Genomic DNA, 7,781 nt, shown 5'->3' on the forward strand with positions numbered 1-7,781 from the left:
TAAAAGTTAAGTGCCATCACTGACCCTGTCACCAAAGCCACCTGACAAGTTCCGGGAGTGCCTGGCAGTTTTTGGAGGGGGGTACCCGGGAAGGGGCGTCGGGGACAGAAGATGGGGGCCAGGTGCTTAGCGCCGCGGCCTGCCGGGAGGAGGCGCTGCGAAGACCCCCGCCCATGCCGTGCGCTTTCTGCTGCCCCCAGCGGAGGCGCCCGGGCCCCAGCCCCGGCCCCGCTAGCGGCTCCTCGGGAATGCTGGGAATGTGAGTCACGGCCTCCGCGAGCTGGCGAGCGTGCGGGCCGGCCGGGTGGGGGCCCCGCCGAGCGCGGCGCCTGGCAGCGCCGCGCGAGCGCGCGTCTCGGGACTGCGGCGGGTGCCGCCCCCTCGGCCGCCGGCCCCGCCCGGCCCCGCGCCCGGCCCCGGCCCTCCGAGCGGTGTCCTCCTCCTTCTCTTCTTTCCTCCCTCCCCGTTCCCCGCCCCGCTTCTCCTCCTCTTCCTCCGCCTCCCGCTCCTGCTAGCTGGGTCTTCGGCTCCGGCGCCGGCTCCTGCTCCTCCCGGCCGCCAGGGGCCAAGGCGACGAGAGGTAGTAAAAATCCATGTGGGACGGCCCCGGGGCGAGCATCGGAAAGGTGAGACGCCGACGCTGGGGCCGGGGCCGCCTGGTGCCTGGCTCCCTCGGGGTACCCGTGCCCAGGCATCCCTCGTGCCGGCTCCCCCTCGCTTGTGGGGAGCTGCAATGCGTTATCGTGGGGAGCCTAGGGGTGAACCATCCGCCTCCTCCGGGGCTTTCTCGGGCGGGGGAAGGGATGGGGCGGCCTAAGGGAGGATTTGCCTTGATGTCTAAACCCCCGGATTGGAACAAGTGCACGGTTTCCTCCGGCGCGCGGGCGCCGCTCACTATCCCCGGCGGCCCGGGCCACCTCCTGCAGTCCCTCTCCGGCAGCCACCCTCACTGCCATCGCCTTTCTTCTCTCAGATCCCCCTCTTCTGCCTGGCGTCCCCTCTTGCCTCGAGGGGTGGGATATTAGCGGGGGCGGGGGTCTTGAGCAACCCCAAGCAGAACAAAGTGTAGAAAGGTGGAGCCCCAGCCCAGGGGGTGGGGTGGCTGGCTGCCTGGGTGGGCTCCGAGGGGAGCGTGTGTTTAAAAAAAAAAAAAACCCGTGTCAGGGAAAATGAAGCCGATTTATGGGGAGGGCTAGGGGATGGTGTATGAAAAGGAATACGTTGTGAAATTGAACTGAACGGCATTCCTTCTCTCCTCCTCCCCATCTCCTAATTATACAAAAAAGGGATACTTACGAAGGTGTACCTAATTTAAAAAAATACCGTACAAGCCTTTGAAAGATCATCTTAGGATAGTGAAGATTAAGAGCTGCTTTGGTTCGGGGTAATAAAATAGCGCTCGTAAACTCTCCGTTCGGCCCTGCCTTATTTATTTTGTACTTAAGGGTCTCCGTTCTTGCCAGAGAGGGAGGGTCCGCTCTTTTAGGAGTCGATCGATTTTAGGCGGCTACCTGCCTTTGCTGGATGAAAGGCAATTTACTCCCGGAGCGGTGAATTGTCAGTTCCCTCTGTGATTGACAGCCACACCTGCCACTTACGTGGGTAGAATGGGGACCAGTGGAACCCAAAGAACCAATCAATGCTCGGGAGAGGAGGGCAGCTCCCACTTGTCATGGTTAGTTTCCTGGTTGGCTCTTTAAATCAGTGGTTTTACTTAACCATTGGTTTCCACCTGGTATGGGGATCCAGCTGTGAGAGGCAGACAAGCGGGAAGAAAACTCTTTGAAAATGGACTTTTAGAAGCAAGTATATTTGACCCGTGTTTCCTTGTCCTCTCCATCCCTTACCCACCACCTCCCGATTATTAGATGTAGTAGTTGCGGATGCCAAGGCCATTGGCTTAAAAATGAAACTGAATCTGTGTAAAGAAGGAATTGGGGGAGGGGGTGTTAGAATTGCCCACCCATTTCTCCAGAATTGCAGTCTTTATGAGAGACACCATGTGCCGTTGAGCTATCCGGGAAAAGGGTGTGGCACTTTGTCTCCTATGGTCACTCTTGTCCTTGTAAAGTCACATTGTTTCTCAGTATACAGTACTTGGGTCTTGGCTCTACTGGATGGATTTATAAGACATTTTTGAAACCGGCAAACGTTCTTTGTGGGGAGTCACATGAATAGAAGGGATTCTTTTAGTTCTGACAGTTAACTCAACTTCTGGAAGTGAGGGCTGCCTTGTTCTCTTTTGCAGAATGTCAGTTTGGTGGTGGTGGGGTCAAGTCATTTTCTTTCTGGGGAGTTGTAGAGTTTGCCTTCTTCTCATGTAAACCATCTTGTCTCTTTGCTTCTGTGCTTTAATAAAATACTTTTACAGTTTTGGCAGGGAGGGGTGTGGAAGGTGATGGTGTCATGGTTTTCACCAGCAAGACTTTCACCGGTGGATGAATCATGGGTGAAGGACCAGATCCTTCTCAACTGGCTACTAGTGAAAGGCTGATTTTTCAACACCCTTCTCTCTGAATTCATTAAAAAAATTGCTGATTGATCCAAAGAGCTGCCACTTGATAGAAGCTATACCTGGATGTGAACATAATGCTGTGAATTAAGCATTTCATAAACAGACTGTGAGCCAGAACATACTGATTAGAATAGTTTTCATATAGAAGTCGGGGTTGTCAAAGCAGTATTATTACTATTACTATCATCATCATTATTATTGCATAGGCAAGCACTTTGTTGAGTACTTTATATGCATTATCTTTTTTAAACCTTGTGGAGTCCCTGTGAAGTAGGTACTATTCTTATGCCCAAATTATAGATGAGTAACTGGAAGGAATTAAGTATCTTGCCACAGTTTAGTATGAAAGCAAGAACCTGAGCCCAGGTTTGTCTTACCCAGAGCCCATGACCTTGGCCATGGCCTTGACTTCAAATTTTGGTTGTGTAGTCTGCATGTGTCCAGTCTGAAGTGTAGGTTCTCCCAGCATACGTAGAGCTAACCCTCTTAAGAGTCCACTGTGATTCTGACAGTCCTTTTATCAGCCTGTTTTGCCTTTCCATTTGAAGGCTGTGGCATGGGTCAATAGGCAAATTTAGTAACTTTGTTTATTATATATTTCCAGTAGAAACATAATAAAATATAAAAAATATAACATATAATAAAATAAAAATTTTGACTCGATAGAAATTTAGTTCTAAACTTAATGATGATGACTTAAAAGAAGGTAAAACAAAACAAAATTCACACTCTTCCATTTTTCTTGACACCTTAAATTTCCAATTGGAGTTTTAAATAGATCTTGGTTGAATAAATGCTCCTAACATCATTAAATTGTCTCCCTGCCAAGGGATTAGGGTTTTATTTTCTTTGTTATTTACAGAGACCGTTTTCCATTAGTGATTAGCTATAATGATATTTAAAATTATTCTTTTGTAATAGCATGACCCTCTTATTTTATTTTTTATTGTTTTTTGAAGTGGAGTCTTGCTCTGTCACCCAGGCTGGAGTGCAATGGCGTGATCTTGGCTCACTGTAATCTCCGCCTCCCGGGTTCAAGTGATTCTCCTGCCTCAGGAGTAGCTGGGATTACAGGTGCCCACCACCATGCCTCTCTAATTTTTGTATTTTTAGTAGAGATGGGGTTTCACCATGTTGGCCAGGCTGGTCTCGAACTCCTGACCTCAGGTGATCCTTCTGCCTTGGCCTCCCAAAGTGCTGGCGTTACAGGTGTGACCAGCCCCTCTTGTTTTTAATATGTTGGAAAAGCTACAAGATGTAAGCCTTATCAGTCTCTTCCCGTTGGTGAAACTCAGTGGTGAAGGTTTGCCAAAACAGGTATCCTGAAAAATAAGGTGAATGGTGTTGGAGTCCACAAATTTACCTAAAGAGTCTTCGACTTTGGTTAGGTTGACTTTTGTACAATCTGCATTTGTTTGTTTTACTAGGACATCCTCTAGCCCCTTTTTTTTTTTTTTTTTTTAAATCCGCTAACCAGTTAACATTTTGGCTGGTCCATGAGGCACCTACTGCCAGCCAACAGTTTCCGTTTCAGCAATGTTTACACTATTCCTTTATATTTTATTGTGATTTTCTTAGTTTAGAAACATAGGATGAATGGAAAACACAGAAAAGCACCAATATTCATGGTAATGTGGGTCTCATAAATTTAAAATAGTTGATCCAAAGGTAGAAATCACTGGATGTACAAAACATGGAGATTCTTCAGCCTGTTCTTTTTATGTGAAGAAAAGGAACAAAGTGAATGAAGACATGCTAACATACATCAAATGATAAGATATATTAGTCAGTTTTGGCAGTGTAACAAAACTCCGAATTACAGCAACAGGTATTTATTTTCACACTCATGGGTCTTCGGGTTGACCGTGATTTGGCTGGTATAGGTTGGGCTCCTTGGGGTGGCTGTACAGAGGCTGTGGGTTGGGTTCCAGTCTGCTCCACATGTGTCCTGGGGCCAAGGCTGAAGGGATGGCAGCTACTTGGGGCATACTCTTCTCCTGGCAGATCACTGGAGCCAAGAGGCAAACTGCACGAGCAAATGTCACTTTCACTGATAACCTATTTTGGACAAAGCACTATTTTGGACAAAACTTGTGTGTAAAAGTAGACTCTGTTCACATTAAGGGAGCGAACATCTGATGAACTATGATCCAGATTCCAACAGCATGTAAAAATTATGGTGAGAGGCTTTTCTAATTTTTTCTTTTTCCTGGGGAATGCAGTTTTCATCCCCTTACTCCCATTGCTGGCTGTGTGACATATAAACCTGGTGCTTAACTTCTTCATTTCAGGAATATACTGTGTTTGATTTTAGAGGGCTGGCTGCAAAGCAGGTTGGTGTATACACATGAATTACTTAAATTATTAAGGCATTATTTGTTAGAACCTACTGTGTTCCAAGAGATAATGTTCAGTCTCTAAAAACTTTGGTGAACACAGTTTTTATCTGATGTGGGTCCTGCCACCATGAAACTTATCATTAGGAATAAGTGTAAGGAAGGACTTCTTGGATGCAATGGCATTTTCCTGGACCTTAAAGCAGGGAGAGTTGGAGATGCAGATAGAGCAAGGGATACCATAAAAATGTAGGGGCACACAGGGATATTGAGTTATTCCACTTGGCCAGAGAGTAAGAAAGGTGAATAACAACAGCAATAATAATTATAACAGTAGTATTTATAGCTTAACTTCTATTGGGCAGTTAGCTATGTGTTAGGCACTGTGCTTAGCACTTTCCATAAGATATTTAATATTGAGTAGGCATTGCTGGTTGCCTACCCAACATTCATTTTCTCCTTTCTAACTAAAAGAAACCCAATTTTGTCTGAGATGGAAATAAGCCCACCTCACCTTCCCAAGACTCCCTTGGACTTAGAGTGGCCATGAGAGTTGAGTCTGATAATGACATAAGTGGAAGTTGTTGGGTGGAAGCTTTCCTGAAAATATGGTGAGTGGGACACACCTGGTTGTTATACTCCAAGAACTTTTCAGCTGTTTTAGCTTCTTGCTGCTGAGATAATCGGTGCAATGCCTGGAGGGGTAGCAGCCAACTACAACAATGAAAATAAAGTCATGGTTTTAATTTTGTTTGTTTGCTTTTGAGACAGGGTCTCACTCTGTCACTGAGCTTGGAGTGCAGTGGCACAGATCTCAGCTCATGCAGCCTTGATTTCCCTGGCTGAAGTGATTCTCCTACCTCAGTCTTCCCAGTAGCTGGAACTACGGGTGTGCATTACCATGCCTGGCTGATTTTTGTATACTTTTGTAAAGATGAGGTTTCCCCATGTTGCCCAGGCTGGTCTTGAACTCCTGAGCTCAAGTGATCTACCTGCCTTGGCCTCCCAAAGTGTTGGGATTACAGGTGTGAGCCACTGTGCCCAGCCAAAATCATGTCTTACAAATGGCAAAGCTGGAGTCTGGAAGGATCTTGGTCTTGGTGACATTGTTCATTCATAGTACCACCCCAGACTGCCTTCCCCTGTACTTCTTATTGCATGAAACAAAAAAGTTCTTTACTTGTAAGCCACTACTTATTACTTGCGGCCACATACTCCTCACTAATACATACTTTCTCAAGAAAACCCTCAAAGTAGATGCTATCACCTATTTTGCAGGTGAGAACATTAAAACTTAGAGGGGTTAAGAACTTGCCCAACCAGTAAGTGGAAGCGTTGTGGGTTCAAAACAATGTCATTTTGACTTTCAGGATCATCATCTTGCCTCTGGCTGGGCAGGATAAGTACTATAGTGGAGATAATATTGGAAACTTAGGCTGGAGTAAGACTGAGGAGGCATCTGGATTCCTGGTTGAAATATTTGAGTTTGATTTCATGGGCTAGTGGGTATAAAGCCATTGAAAAAGACAGAGACCAGAGGTTGGGAGACCACTGAGGCTTGAGTGCATGACATACATGCTTTAGTGCCAGTGAAGGTGGAGGGAAAACTGGGCATGAAACAGAGCTGGGGACATGAGAAGATAATGGAATTGAGTGAACCCAAATCATAGTTGCTGTTAACCTGAGAACAAAATGAAAGTCTCCTGAAGACTAGTATTTACTTCTTCTGATGGCTTCACATTTGCCCAGAAGTAGGCAATGAGTAATATAGAGAATTGCTAATGGGATATGAATCACTATTTAATGCTGTGGGGTGGGGTCTTCTACTCACTGTCGATACCATTTATTGAGCCCTTGATGACCTTGTATTACATGACTTTGATCTGGGTCTGGCTCACTGTGCCAATTAAAGGTAGCAGAGGTGAAGGATAAGGTCAGAAGGTGCTGCAGTGGTACATTAGATTCTGTCCATGGACTTATTTCTGCTAAACATTCTAGACCTTCCTTGCGGGGTAGATTGGGGTTACTTTAACTGTCTGTGTCTCCTTTTTTTCTTTTCTTTACTTTTTAAATCTGTAAAATAAAGGATTTGGTTTACAGTCATAGTTTTCAAATGTTTTTCAGCTATTAAAACTTTTTGTTTCCTAAATAAAAATTTATCTGGACCCTCAGTATATTTATAGAAAGCAGAGTTTTCTGGAAATTTAGGGTCCAGATTTATGTTGAATGAGGTATCTTTACGTTGAGGCCACTGCTCTAAAATGATACCTACATACCCTTCCTGGTCCAGGATTATGTAAATCTTATAGCTGTTCAGATGTTTTATTTGTGTGTCATCTTTAACAAATCCCTTTGTTATTCCACAGGTTGTGTCTTGATATCATCTGTAGTAGAGACTGTTAATGTTCCCCATAGCTACTTTTTCTTTCCTTCCAGGCATATGTTGGAGGTGGCTTGCATCACTTCCATGTGCAATGATTATGGACATGTGTGTTGAGATGGAGCCCTCCATCTGCCTGGGCCTTTTAGTCACTAAATGAACACAGCTTCCAGTCAACTGGAGTTGGACATATAGACCAAGAAGTAAACTTTGGTTGTCTTAAGCAATGAAGATTTTGTGATTTTTGGTTTCTGCAGCACTTTTCTGCTTATGTTTACTGATAGGTCATCTTTGAGCATATCTGCTAAACTTTATGTAACTTACTTTTTGGGTGCCTTCTGGATTAACCTGAAGCCTGGCCAGCTTGTCCCTACTTTGTAGTTAGGAAAGCAGTGGGCTGGCACCTACATCTACTGTCCTGTACTAATAGATTCTTTGAATTGAAATCTTTATGCTCAATAACATTTGTTTTCATGTTTAAAAAGTGCCTGAAGACATATTGGATAGTGTACCTTACTGTTCTTACAAAAAAAAAAAAAAAAAAAAAAAA

The 7,781-nt window shown here is 45.1% G+C and overlaps 1 protein-coding gene across 2 annotated transcripts in view; it reads left to right on the top strand.

Annotated features, from left to right (window-relative positions):
* The first annotated feature begins 406 nt into the window (after nt 1-406).
* The window catches only part of ERC2 (ELKS/RAB6-interacting/CAST family member 2), a 970,858-nt gene continuing 963,483 nt past the window's right edge, over nt 407-7,781 (top strand). For both annotated transcript variants that reach the window (XR_003306672.2, XM_026446958.2), the window contains exon 1: nt 407-626. The gene's annotated coding sequence lies outside the window, so the exon portion shown is untranslated. The remainder of the gene's footprint in view (nt 627-7,781) is intronic.

Source organism: Piliocolobus tephrosceles, chromosome 2 (genome assembly GCF_002776525.5).
Source record: "Piliocolobus tephrosceles isolate RC106 chromosome 2, ASM277652v3, whole genome shotgun sequence".
Lineage (NCBI taxonomy): Eukaryota > Metazoa > Chordata > Mammalia > Primates > Cercopithecidae > Piliocolobus > Piliocolobus tephrosceles.